Source organism: Cupressus sempervirens, chromosome 4 (assembly GCF_028749045.1).
Source record: "Cupressus sempervirens isolate cs-2001-9-10 chromosome 4, ASM2874904v1, whole genome shotgun sequence".
Classification (NCBI taxonomy): domain Eukaryota; kingdom Viridiplantae; phylum Streptophyta; class Pinopsida; order Cupressales; family Cupressaceae; genus Cupressus; species Cupressus sempervirens.
In genome coordinates, this window is record NC_143121.1 from 347,462,409 (window position 1) to 347,476,664 (window position 14,256).

Sequence of the window (14,256 nt, forward strand, 5' to 3'; positions counted from 1 at the left end):
GTGGATTGCATGACGAATTCAATGTCTATATGAAATGACCCCGTTTTTGGCCAGTCAGTGTGGTTGATAGAGTTAGCTCATCATAGCGACCCTCGTGAGTTGACAGGGCATTTTGGGGGTCGTAGTTATGGATTTACTATATTTAGTAAGTCTATTTTTACTAGTTGCTATTCTTGGCAGTGTGGTGGGTGGTTTGGCAGTTGGTCGTCACCTGCGGTTGATCAGGCTAATAATTGCATGAGCTCTTATTTATTTATTATTCATTGAGTTGCATTATTATAATAATGTTTATATTATAATAATAATGACTTTTAGAGATATTTCTAAAAAGCAAGTTGGAAAGTTTCTAGTTTTGAGTTCTTTTGGGAAACTTCTACGTTTTTTGAAGTGGAGTTTTATGGAAACTTTTGCCAACGAAAGCTTATAAATGAGAGCTCATTTCATTGAGAAAAACACGTTTGATTATATATTTGAATTTGTACCTTTGTGGCTTTTTTTTGGGTTCTGAACTGTATGCCTTTGCTGATGTATAAGGGTTTGGAAATTCTTTTTGCAATTTAGTTGCTGAGTTATAGCTAAGTTTACCCTACTTCTCTAGTGTTCATCATTGTATTTGAGAAGTGTGTTCATTCCATTGCTGAAGTAGAGTGGATTTGATATTTTGTTGGATTCTCCTACTATGTTCATTGTGGCTAAGGAGACAAACATTCTGAAGGAAGTTGATTGAATTTTTGAGACTTAGCAATTGAATTGAGATCTGGTTGGGCATATATGTGACTGTCGTTTTCAATACTAGTGCTGCATGTGGGTTTGATATCAGTCTGGACGCCATATCTGCAAGTTGGCAGATTGCTGAAAATGAAATTGGGCTGGGCAAGTATCTACAACAGACCTAGCACTTTGGATTTAACCTACGGTCGGCTTGTGTAGTTTGCGATCTCCATTGAGGTTGGACGTTATTAATATTTTGCTTGCGACCTGCATTAGGAGCAATGCAAATTGTTACCAGACTAGTGCGAAGGTGTGTTTGGCTCGTGTTGAAGATGGGAATGGAGAGTGCTGTGTTAAGAAGTCGCTTCTAGTATATATTTTCCGTTCTCCTTTCAGCCGGCAATGCAAAGGATTATGTTATAGAAGAAATCAGGTTTTCATTATTGAATAAATATTGGAATTCGGTTCATGTTGAATGTCTTTCCTTTCTCCTTTACAAAGGAACTTGAAAACATTGTTTATGGGCACCAATAATTCTATCAGAGTATACATACAGTTCTTTTACAGTGGTATCAACTTTAAAAATAAAACACACAAACGATATCAATTTGCTAGTTAGGAACCAGTTAGGGTTTTTTACAATATATAAATTTATAGAAATATGTTGAATCACTCTAGAGACGTAGTTGGGATCCAGGAATCATCATAAAATTATAAGAATGCTTATGAGCAAGCATTTTCCAAGGCGGGGAGATAGTCATATCCCCAAATTTAGAGAAGTCAAAATACAATTAAAATAAAAGATCGAAATTTATCTATATATTGAATAAATGGCAATTTACACATTAGAAGGCTGCCAATATAGACGATAAGTAAAAAATTGTAATAATACCATAGTTCCAAGAATCACGGCGATTCATGCGATTCACGCGATTCGGCGATTCGATTCAAGCCAAACGATTTTTTGTGAATCGGTGAATCGAATCAGCGATAAAGGGTTTATGAAATAAGTTACTCACTAAATTTCAAGGGTTTTTTTAATTTTCCGATTCATGGCCGATTCGATTCCGATTCATGGCCGATTCACGATTTGATTCGGCCTTGCCGATTTCGATCCGATTCCGATTCTTGTTACTTTGAATAATACTAAGTCATCAAGTTTGAAGAAAATGACAAGGGCAAAACTAGACTAAAGTATAATATTGAAACCTTACCTAGAAGTCCATACAATCATATGAGTCAATAGGGATAGCTCCTGTTTGAGGATTTATGCAATTATATTGTCATGTCACTCACTAGCTATTAAAATACATATATCATAGGGAGGCGATGACAGTTCTTCAGGTCGAACACACCATACTAAATGTGGAACCATGTATGTAGACTACATCTATTATCGGAAGCAAAGACTAAATAACAACATCTTGAAAGGTCATTCAATTCTAAGGAATCATGTCAAGGAACTCACAGAAGCACCATTTATTCCAATTGGTAATCATTCCTAATGGAGTCATATTGAATGAAAAAATACAAGGTTAATAATGAGAAGGATGTGATTACTCATAATAATTGTATTGGTTATCAAATGGTAATGGCAATTACTGGTAATGAAGATTGGTGTCTTTCCACCATGCCTCTTAAGCACATATTTATACTAAGCTGGTCAGCTTTTTGAAGGATGTGAAAACAAATTGATTTTATAACTTATTTCCCTTTTTGGATTCCGCTCGACAATAAGAGCATAGTTGATTGCTGCCGCAACCCATTTGTGCAAGCTTGCTGCATATCAATTGCAGATCAGAGATGACATCATTGAAAGAGCATATATTACCAAAGATATATCAGAGATGGCTCATATAGAAGAGTATTTGCATAATTGATATCAGAACATTTGAGACAGCATACTTTGCCAGATATCATTCATCCTGTAACTTGCAACACATATCATATGGAAGATTAGAGATGGCTCACAGGGTAATGCCCATGCAATCACATTGCTAGATCAGAAACAACCAGGATATATATATATGTGTGTGTGTGTGTGTGTGTGTTACATTCCAAATTTTCGACCCAATTTAAAATATTCATATTTGAGGTTTGCATGAAGTCAGTTGACAGTTAAATTTGTTATAATCCTACAAAATGGTAAATATGGTTAGTCGTTATAATTTCATATGAAGATAACATGCTAGTTAATTATTTATCATCAATTCATGGAATTGAAAAGGCGGTTAGCTGTTATGATTATTTACGATTAATAACTTGTTATGGTAATATGATTTAACTGCGGAGAACTTCCTTATAGGGAGCACGTCGAAGGGGTGGAAGCATTATCAGAAAAGAATTGGGCACAGGAGCATCACTATCACTGGGCAAATGGGTGTGAATCGTGAATCACCATGGTTGAGGACCTAACGATTGCATAACATGATACACACATTAGACAGGCATGAGCTATTAAGTAAACATTTTAAAACATAAATTAATTTAATTAAAATATAATACATACCTCAAAGGTTTTGATTGATCTTTCCACTACATCATTATAATAAATACTTATGTACGTACATAGATATAAGAATAAAGTGACACCATAATATTATTTTTTATAATAATATAATGCCACCTCATAAGTTTATCTACGTGCATGTAGATAGATATAAACCATAATTATTTTCGATTTATAACCTTCAAATCTTTTTCCATCTTTATTCATTCTTTTTGCTAGAAAACCGAATGACACTTTGCATATTTATTTGGCATCTAAGAGCCAAGACTCTTCTTTTTATGTTATGGCTTCTTGGAAGCCAAAGAGTCATTTTAACCTTCATATATCATGAGGTTGAGAGAGACAGAGGAGATATAACTCATTTCCAACTTCCTTTCTATCACCCGATAACTCTGCAGATACCATCCGAAACCTCGCATTTATAACATTGCCAATCTCTTTCACATTCTGCCTTGTATTATTCTTCCTTGCTGAAGACGTGATTATAATTCACACTATGATTGCGCCTGAAGATCATTTAGAGGAAGAGCTGAATCATTAGCATTTAACAAGACTCCAAACATTTCCAGATTATGCCAGGTTATGTGGTCAATCAAATTCCAAGTAATGCTATGAATTTCATTATCAGTTGCTACTGTATTCCGATTACCATAGCAGTAAGCTGCAGTTTATATTCATCATGCTTAAGTATCATCAGTTAGACCTTCTCTAAGATAGAGCTGTTTATGATAAATAAAAGCCAAGTATCCATGACATGCTATCATATTTTATTTATACCAGTTAAAGTCAGAATTAAATGATATTTATTCTGCAAGTCTTAAAGATTACTTTTCTCGGAATCACAAATTGTGATGAGCTAGAAACATATAATATTCTTATATCAATTGAGGATTAACATAAAGAGCTGGTTTTTCTGAGATTCAATCACCTGGGACTCACCCGACTATATAGCCAAGGAAAAGGGTGAAGAGGTGAGAGAGAAGAATCTGCATTAGCATGGAAACAAAATTCAGATGTGACATAACAATTATTTATTATTCTAAAAAGAATCATTTGATAACTCATGCATGTCCAATACATTCTTTGTTGTCAAGTTGAGTGGTGTGATTATGTACTAGAATGCTCAGTGGTTGACAAGGTGTTCTATGTCTATTCTGAGTAGGGAGGGCCTTTTTGGTTAGAGAAAGTGTGGGGATAAGTTTGAGATCCGTGGGTGGGTGGTTAAGCCCTTGATAATGTTTCCCCTCTCCATGAGATGTTAGGATGTGCATCAGATAAATATAAGTTGAGCATTCAAACATTTATTGGTAATAGGTATTTTACTTTTGTGATGTTTATTCAAGTAAGAAGATAAAATGAATTTATTATATATCATCATTTAAGATATTTTCCTTTATTGAAAGCAACCTTTCTCATCAATATAATTTGTAACCAGTTAGATTAGTTGATCTTCCAGTTGAATATGGAATATACCTATAAGATTGTTATTTTAGTCTTTCATTTATAAGAGTAATGATTATGAGCATATCTTCAAATCTTATATTATTGCCACCAATAGCAATAGGAAGAAAATGAATGAAACAGAGATAATCGACGCCCTAAATAATACAGTGGTATCTGATGCCCTAGATGATCCAATGGTAATTGATGCCCTAATTGACACAGTGGCATGTGATGCCCTAAATGATCCAATGATTAATAGATGCCCTAATTGATATAGTGGTATGTGATGCCCTAAATGATCCAATGGTAATTGATGCACTAATTGATATAGTGGTATTTGATGGTAATCGTCATTTGATTTTGATTCAGTGGTATTTGTAGACTAACTTGGGTGTTTGCAGAAGCATTCCTAGATTGATTTCGGTTTCAAATTCCATGGTATGTAGATTTTTAATTTCCATAGTAAATTCATTGATGGTGTTTTTAATTGTTAGTTATGAAATTTCTGTTTAATTGATTGTATCTGTTAATTTCATTCACATGAATGTAACTGATATAACTGTCTTCCTATGAAAATGAAGTAATTGTTACAAGATTCAAGAATTGGCAGATTAACGGATTTCCGGATGATTGATTGATAAACAGAGGAACAAATGTGTTCCTTATAAAGAATTACAAGGACATTGTTTCTAAAAGAAACAACGTACACTAAAGACGAAATTAGAAACAAAACTAGAGACAGGATAGGAAACATTCCTATCTAGATTGAAAGACGGACTATAGACAAGTAGTTGACTATTATAGAAAGTATAAGATATTATCTTAATACCCTCCCTTAATGGTCAACGTACGGATGTCGGAACATTTTGCGATAATTGAGACCCTCCCTGGATCTACAGAATGCTGAAACCAATAAGCTTTGTCAGAAGAGTGCTATGACTCAAAATAAGTTGCAATTACAAAACTTCGTTTTTGTGGAAAAAACGGTAAAACCCAGAATCTCACGCAACCTTGCGTATTACAGACAACTTGAAATGATTTTTGAGGAGAAAATCAACAAACCCATAAAAACAGAAACAGATTCAGAAGGCGAAAAATGCAGCTTCGCCTTGATTAGGACTCGGAGAAGTTGGACGCTGCGTAACACCCAGAACAAGTTGATCGGTGTTTCGATATTCGAAGATTGCGATGATGCGTTGCTTCCAAGTTCCATAATTGCGACCATTGAATTTGGAATTATGTTCGAGCAGAATATTTGTCAGAGATGCCATAGCACGTTTTTCAATGAAAAACTGTGAAAATCTGTGAAGGCACGTTCTTTGAGGCAAAAATACGAAAGATCCAGAAGAATCAGAGAATGACCCAGAAGAGAGCTCAAAAAACCCAAAAGGAATTTGCTGTGGTTTTTGGATCCGTTGGCTCGAAAATCAAGGCACAAAAATCGAGGCACCCAAAAAAAACAGACGACAACCCAGTTGAGCTCTTGAAAAACCCACCAAGAATTTGCAAACAAAATATTTTTTCAACCCGAAAAATTAGGGTTTCGAGCGAAAATTCAGGCGGCGACCGTGGAGGTCGAATCTCAAATAATGCAGATTTAGCAGGAGCAGAGCCGTCTGAAAATGGCAGCCAAGAACGTCTGTGATTTTTCAAGGAAACAAACGCCAAGGAATATCTGCGAGCTCCTTGCAGATACTTGAAAAAAGGACCACGATTTGCAGCAGAGAGAGCCAAAACGAATGTGGGCATGAGGTCGGATGCGATTTGCAAAGGAGTTCGGCCAAAAAATCACGATTTGTACTAGTCACGAATCCGTAAAACCCTAGTTTGAGATTTTCAAATTTTCTCTAGGCAGAAAACCCTAGGCGGTTTTTAGAGAAATTAACTGAAATTTTTTTTTTTGAAAAAATTTAAACAAATAATTTCAAGAAGAAATTATAAAATTTTTCAAAAAAATTTAAGTGTTAGCTCTAATACCATGTTACAAGATTCAAGAATTGGCAGATTAACGGATTTCCGGATGATTGATTGATAAACAGAGGAACAAATGTGTTCCTTATAAAGAATTACAAGGACATTGTTTCTAAAAGAAACAACGTAGACTGAAGACGGAATTAGAAACAAAACTAGAGACAGGATAGGAAACATTCCTATCTGGACTGAAGACAAAAGAGGCAAGATAGGAAACATTCCTATCTAGACTGAAAGACGAACTATAGACAAGTAGTTGACTGTTATAGAAAGTATAAGATATTATCTTAATAGTAATAACTATATTTCTTTGATATGTTAGTTGTTAATTAAGACTTGGAAAAAGTGGTTGTGTGTGTGTGTGTGTGTATATATATATATATATATCAGAGATGGCTTAGAGGGTAATGTCCACACAATGACATTGCTAGATCAGAAAAGGCAAATATATATGTGTGTGTGTGTGTGTATAATAGCATTTCTTTCAAACTGTTAAATATACGTTACAGTCATTGGTACATATTGATATAATTATCTCTTCTTTATCATTGAATTGTAATTGTATTGGAACTATCGGTTATTGGCATTTGGAATTACCAGTCATATATTCCAGCACGATCCATTTGCCTCTGCATTATTATTCATTAGTGCATTTCCATTATTGTAGCATTTCATATTACCAATCATATCTATAATTCATTAAGTTTTGTTCATAATTCACTTCATTGCATACCTAAACTCATATGTTTGCACATTACATTAAGGAGGATTTAATAATTCATGTAGTGTCCAAATTATCACAAAAGGGTACATTATAGTGTCTTTGGTTTTTCTGCAAATTTTTCCAAGGGTCACTTATATGCAATATGCTTTTTTAGTACATTAGATTCTGTCTAGTGTAATGGTTTTGTTTCGGTTCTTAGTTGGGCTTTGATCCTTATTACAGTTTGAGTTCGTTATATTTCGTAATCTTTTTTTATAAGCTTGCCTTTAGAAAACAAATCAAAGGGATGGTGATCCATGGTATCTTATTTGCATATTGTGTATTGAATTCTCATTTTTTATAGTGTTTAAATATTTTAGTAGTCCAATCTTGACGAGTTTCCTAAGGGTCACTGCTATGCAATAGTTCCTTTTGGGTATGTCCAATTTGTGGGGCCCTGCAGGAGTTACGCACAACAATAGGTTACCAATGCCAGTAATTCTCGGAGACGACACAGGACCTCCTTGTAATGTCCCCTTTTTGGGACATTAGAATATTTAAGGACATATTCATATAATATTAAAATTGACTTTGAGAGCGTGGATTTAAATTAATAAAGGTCAAGTTAATATTATAAAGTGGGCCAAAAGTGACAAGGAGAGATAAGACGAAAAGCCAGGAAGGGAGTCGAAGAGTCACAACTTGTGGATAAAAAGGAGAGAGTCTCTTTCATTCAGGCATGTTTGATTTATGATTCAATTTTCAGTTTCTCTCTTGCAAGAGTTATTCAGAAAGCTTCAACTTTTAGCCAGTGTGAGGACGCAACCCCTCGTGCCAGTAGACAATGGATGCAAACCCGTTGTCCGCAGAGACATCACATCAGGTGCCTCGCATGTGCTTACAGGTTCTTCTCTTAGTGTTCCAATTTGAGTGTAAAACCGTGTTTAAGATTGGATTTTGAATGTTGGTTATTATATTGCTGTTGTATAATGCAATAGCATGTTTTAAAGAATTTTATGAGAGTTTATTGGTTTTGTACTGTTGGTTTGTAATGAATTTTCATATGCTTGAATCTTGAGTATTATTTTGAGAAAGAAATTGGATAAATATCTATTAAGGATATTTCCTATGGTTTATATTACTGGGTTTTAATAATGTAACTTAACATGTTCATGTTTTGAATGATATCTTACAAAGAAATTGGGTAAATATCCATTTGGGATATTTTAGTGGTATTAGAGCCTCGAACCTACCATCCTGTTGGTTATAGTCAAATGTTCGATCATAACAGAGTTTCAAAAATACAAACGGATTAATTGGTTTTTACAGAATAGACTTTCTGTTAGCTAATGAATTTTCAAAGAATCAAAAATTAAGAAATAATTTCTGGAATGGTTCGTTTGAAGGTGAATATTATACAAAGCTTGGGTGAAGAAAATCCCTTCTCCAATTTGTTTCTACATTCAAGGTTTTCCCAAATTTATTGAGCCAGTATATCCTTAGAGAATATAAAGATTGCAAATTATATGTGAGCTCTAGTAAGGGATTGCTGAAATTTCCTGTCGTGAACTTCATAGTCGAACTTGGGCAACATTGGACTTTGATAGAAAACATTATTTATGTTATATCATGAAGTCTAAGGGAAATGTGTTATAAAGACAAAGTCTTATATGAAAATTAGAAATGTTAAATTAAGATCTATTATAGTGTAAAGATGATTCTGTTCTATTTCAGTATATACACTGGGTAAGGCAAGAGACCGATTTAGTATTGAAATGCAAGGCTTGTTTCATTTTGAAGCTTCTTGTGAAGGTATTTGAATGGGCATTTGACCAATTTGAGGTCGCATAGTCCCATCTTAAATGGAATTGAATAGGCCATTCCTAGAGAAAGATCGAGGCGCCAAAACAAGAATTTTCTAATAGAGTTCTTCAAGGTAGAGTTGAATGGTTGCAGAAGACTCTGTTCATCTCTTGTTACAAATATTCCAAAATTTTCCATAAGAATAGAAGTGAAAAGGTGTCGTTTGGAATATAGAAATTTGTTAGAGCCCACCTGTTTGGACAAGTTCCATATGCAATGCAAGCTTTGCATGAGTATCGGGTCCAGCAAGCATCGATGATTTGAAACGTTTTTCTTGAAGACCGTTTCTGCCCAAATCACAAGCTCCACAACAATTACTTCAAAACAAGGGGGTCACTTGCAGGATATTACTTTGACCAGGCTAAAATAATCGGGCAGGTTTGTTTTAATAATGGAGTGATAAGTGTTCATTTTGAGAAAGAGTCTATATAGAGAATGACAGATGGAGGTAGATTAATATTGGAGCATTACCTAAGCACCACTTGTACTCCATAACAGAATTGAAGGAATATTGTGCAGCCAAAGATTTTGTTTCACGGGCATGAGAACATTATGACAGAGTACATATTCAAATTACTATTGGATTATTAATTGCATAGTCAATTTCCCTATCGTGGTCTCTATAATTGTTAACAGAGGTCAAGAAAGTAGAATTCTAGAAGCAATGTCCGCGGAGACTCTTCTTCGACATCTAGAAATCGGAACAAGGATACTTGGAAAAGAAGGGGACGTGTGCAGGAATTGGATACATTTTGATTACTGTAAGTCATTCATTCTGGCCGCTAGAATGAATGAAAGTGATTCCGTTGATGGTGAAAGCCAAATGGAAAATATACTTACTTGGGCGGGAATAGAAGGGCATGTTGCGCATGGGAATCCCGAAACGACACATGGAATAGGGGAATGAAAAGTGTAATAAGTTCTTCGTGCATTATAGCTAAATCCTGTGAGGTGTCGGGTCCAGCTTGGACGTAATCATAGATGCAGTGGTAATGAGACGAGAGTTACATAATCACGTGGAACAATACCATTGGGTAGCCATAAATTATAACCTCTGCAGTTACCGAGTTGTATTCCATAATATGTAGCAATTGGAGAATAAAAGGAGTCGAGTAAATTGTTCACACAACACTATAAGTGGTCTCAAAGGGGAATATTTGGAAGTTTTTTTTTTAAGTTTTGAGGATTCATTGCATGTTGGAACAAACCATATATATGTGTGAGTTTGTTGTTGTAGTAGGCACCAATTTAGAAGCAAGATTGTTCGATATTTTTCATTCAAATCAAATATCATAGCCGACAAAGCCTATTGGGAGCATATGGGACAATTCTGATTGCAAGGAATAGACTTTTTGAAGTGTGCACCCATCGTAGTTTTGAGGATTTCCTTGTGTATCATTCGACGTAATAAAAGACAAAGGCAGATTACATACATAGTAAATTACAAAGAGATATGAGCAGAAAAACTTACAAGGTCTTCAACTTTGAAGTTTGGTAGTAACAGGGACCACCTTTTGCACCAATCTGAACTACTTGAGCTGAATTTTATCTTCGTATGGTGTCAATTAGCTACCAGGTGCCGTGATTTAAACAAGCTGTTCAGCTTCTTATTTCATGCCAATAATTCCATTCGTAGATTCTATACAAAACAAATTGTTCAGTTTTGTAAATGCTCTTGGCCTGCATCTTTCTCAAAACTAAATTGAGATTCATTCAAATATCACAGTGCTCTCATTTATATTTTGTTGGGTAAAATTCAGATTACTTGTTTATCATCGTAAATATAACTTGTGATGTGAACAAATTTTTAAACTATTTCTTGGCATGACTCAACCTTTATTTGAAGGTTATAGAAGTGCAAAGAAGATTAACAGAGTTATCCTTTAATCGTTGCAATACCATCATGAGCATTTAGAAACATCACAAGGATGTGGCTACTTTGTCAGAATTCCAAATGAAATGAATGACTTGTGAAGAGATTTGAACATTGAATTGGAAACATTTTCTAAGTATGCCAATGATTTGATATATTTTACAAGAGGTATAGAGTCTCTGTTGGTAACGGAATTTGTTAAGGGGCTCTTTCAGTGGTCACCATGTTGGCTGGAGTTCTATTACAAAATAGGTTCTTACATCTTGATCACGTCTGCTAAGAGCCAGGAGTTGCAGAGTAGTAGATAATTCCATTCACTTTTAATCAGAGTAGTTTAGCTCAAAAGGGCATTCCTTTGATAAAGCATTCTAAAAAAAAAATGCTACAATAGTGTTGTTAAAGATCTCTGCACATCAATTTTCTACTTTATTGAAAGAGCATCCATCTTGATAATTTGGAAAATATAGGGTTTGGATAAAATCAGGAATGGTACTATGAAGCTACAAGAGTAGCTAGCCCAGAATTTTGAATCTGATATAAGAGCAGAAATACTCGACATTTATAGAGACTATAAAAAACTTCCTACCTGAGTTCAGAATGAGTTATCATTCAATGATTACATGGATTTTCATCTAGAGTAGCAAAATAAGACTGATATGGCAAAAAGGAATTTGGAAGTGGTTCAGGATCTCCTTGCAAAAGACTAGTGCAAAAATGTGTACGAAGAATTTTCATTAGACCAAAATCATCTAATAGAGGGTCTTGAAAAAGAACAACAATCAACTACCACTAATTTGCAACCTTCTTGTGATCATGTAGATGTTACACAAGGTGCAAGTTTCTACATTGGTGATTTGGAGGTTAGCTTTGACAAGCAGGTTGATGAGGTCGGTTGCACATGAGGTAATAGCAGGTTGGGGTCCTTGTATGATTTTGAGAGGTGTGATGAACCATATATCTCTTATGCCCATGACATGAATTTAGAGGAACCATCCAAGATGACATTGCAAGATGATGAACTGCTTCAACATGACAACAATGAAATGCATACCTTAAAGAACCGACTAAATGTTAGTGAAGACATGGTTGTGGCATCTTTGGTACATTATGGTAGCACTCACAAGATGGTTGAGGATCTCTACAGGAAGGCTCAAAAGGAAGTGGAAGGAGATTGGCCTATTGCTGATTTGTAGGTGGTCAAAACTGCTCTTGAAACTATGAAATTAGATTATTTATGTTTGCTTTCCGACAGGGATTATATTCTTAAGGTTGCTGAAATACATGTTGATCAATCAAATAAAGAAATGAATGAGATTATGACGCTCAACAGGGAGCTTAAGTATGCTCATGAGGGATTGGATGATACTCAAGCTTCTCTTCAGGAAGCAAAAGATCGGGTTAGGTTCACAAATCATTTTTGGGAGCATGAGGATAAAGAGAGGCAGGAGTTTTTGCAAGAAGTAATTGAGGAACTTGATAGCATTCAGAAGACTTATGACTTGGACAACTGTCCTAAAAGACCAAGTATCAAATTTTTAGATCGCATTCAGCTTATAGACAACCCCATGTTTGAAGTGGATGCTGATTGGATTTCCGATAATCCTCTTTTTGAGATAAACAAGGACACTCCTTTTGATTGTCATGAAGAGGATGATCTAGACTTGAGAATTTTGGATCTAGTTACAGTTTGTAGCGGTGAATCTTGGTCACCAGATGGGAGTGGTGAATTGACTACCGTCGCTTGTCATTTGATCAGTCCAAATATGGTTCCCGATTTCAACCCATACAAGAGTTGGATGGATTTCCTACATCAGCCATTGAATGGATTTTGGTGGAGAGGTGATGAGAATTATGTTTCAATCAGAAGGAATGGGTTTTCAGCCTCATTCTTATTCATAGTACTCATGTATCCAGAGGTTCTCCAGATTGATGATGACAGTATGGTATTTGATGCACCCATGGTGTTATTTTCAGCTTTTGAGCAGCTTGTTTCTTACATCATCTATTTAGATCGAGTTGTCACCATCTATGGGGTTATACATAGCTCATTGATACATTTCTACCTCATCATATCAGCTGGTTATGACATTAGGATTTGAGATCTAGGTGTTGACCGTATGTATCTATGGCTTGTTGAGGATTTTGTTGTAGTTGTACTTAGTTTGAGACTAGATGTGATGATAATCAGAGTTGTACAGCCTATAGATGCAACAATATTTCATAGATTAACATGGGATCCAGGGATCTAGTTGATGGATGGGTTGCAGTTTGACACCTTGCTTCGCAGTGTGACAGGATTTGTTTTTAGTTTGGGCTATAGAGGTACTTGCAGATTCATATGGGATCCTGGCACTGATTGCTTGAGGACAAGCAATCTCGAGGAGGGAAGATTTGTAATGTCCACTTTTTGGGACATTAGAATATTTAAAGACATATTCATATAATATTAAAATTGACTTTGAGAGCATGGATTCAAATTATAAAAGGTCAATTTAATATTATAAAATGGGCCAAAAGTGACAAGGAGAGATGAGATGAAAAGCCAGGAAGGGAGTCGAAGAATCACAGTGTGTGGATAAAAAGGAGAGAGACTCTTTCATTCGGGCATGCTTGATTTATGATTCAGTTTTCAATTTCTCTCTTGTGAGACTATTGCGAGAGTTATTCAGAAAGCTTTAGCTTTCAGCCAATGTGAGGACGTAGCCCCTTGTACGGGTAGACAGTGGATCCAAACCCATTGTCCTTGGAGATGTCCTATCCTTCGGTCCGTAGCTTCTTCTTTGTGGTGGTTTACAGCTAGTGTTTTCCTGGGGGTTACCTCTGCCTCTTGGTGTTCTTTGCTCTTTTTCCTTGTTTCTACTTTTTCTCGGACAACGTGTGGTGCTCCTTCTATTGGCTGGTTTCTTTTGTTGTATCTGTGCAGTCCCTTAGACCCTCGTGGTCTCTTGTTGGACATTAATAAAATAATCTTATCTCAGTAGATGAGAACATAGAAATTTGTGCAGGGTAATGGCTTTATTTCTGTTCATAGTTGGGTTCTGCTTCTGATTACAGCCCAGACATGGATGTATTTTGTATACTTTCCCCTTAGATATAATAATCTTGCCTATACATAGGATATTGTCTCTCTAGTGATCCTTTCTATTTGTTGGTCTTATTTGCCTATCTTTCTGTATCAAATTC

At 35.4% G+C, this 14,256-nt stretch overlaps 1 protein-coding gene across 4 annotated transcripts in view; it reads left to right on the top strand.

Annotated features, from left to right (window-relative positions):
• The window catches only part of LOC149561457 (Transducin family protein / WD-40 repeat family protein), a 175,252-nt gene that overhangs the window by 156,300 nt on the left and 4,696 nt on the right, over positions 1 to 14,256 (top strand). The window lies entirely within an intron of this gene.